The sequence below is a fragment of the Rhagoletis pomonella genome, unplaced genomic scaffold, assembly GCF_013731165.1.
Source record: "Rhagoletis pomonella isolate Grant_MI unplaced genomic scaffold, Rhpom_1.0 Rhpom_scaffold_00007, whole genome shotgun sequence".
Classification (NCBI taxonomy): Eukaryota; Metazoa; Arthropoda; class Insecta; order Diptera; family Tephritidae; genus Rhagoletis; species Rhagoletis pomonella.
Window position 1 is genome coordinate 24,038,557 of NW_023458561.1, and position 465 is coordinate 24,039,021.

Consider the following 465-nt stretch of genomic DNA (forward strand, 5'->3'; position numbering starts at 1 on the left):
AAAATCTAGAATGTTTTAAGGAAATATAATTTTAAGGTTGGTAGAAAAAATGGAAGGGGCTTGGCATCTCCCATCTTTCCGATAAATTTATGTTGTCAAGTTGTCGTACCTTCAATCTGCAGCCACCTAATTAAAGAGTTTTTAATAGATGAGTATTTCATATATATGTACCATGTATATGTACACTACCCGCTACTTGAGTCCCCTTTGATCCTCAGAATTGATAGTTTTCTTTTGGTTTATTTAATATTCATTAATTCTTTTTAATCTGATTTTTAAACTATAAACAAATAAAAAAATCAACGAAGGGTCTTAGAAGTTAATTATATTATCTAGAAAAATATCGAGTATACAGTTTTGTAGCGCATTCATTTTTAATATAACACTCCACCAGTTTCTAGGGGCTACAAAATATTATTGATTCATCGCTTTTTTGTTGTGGTAGGCCTTTTTTCGTATAAAAAT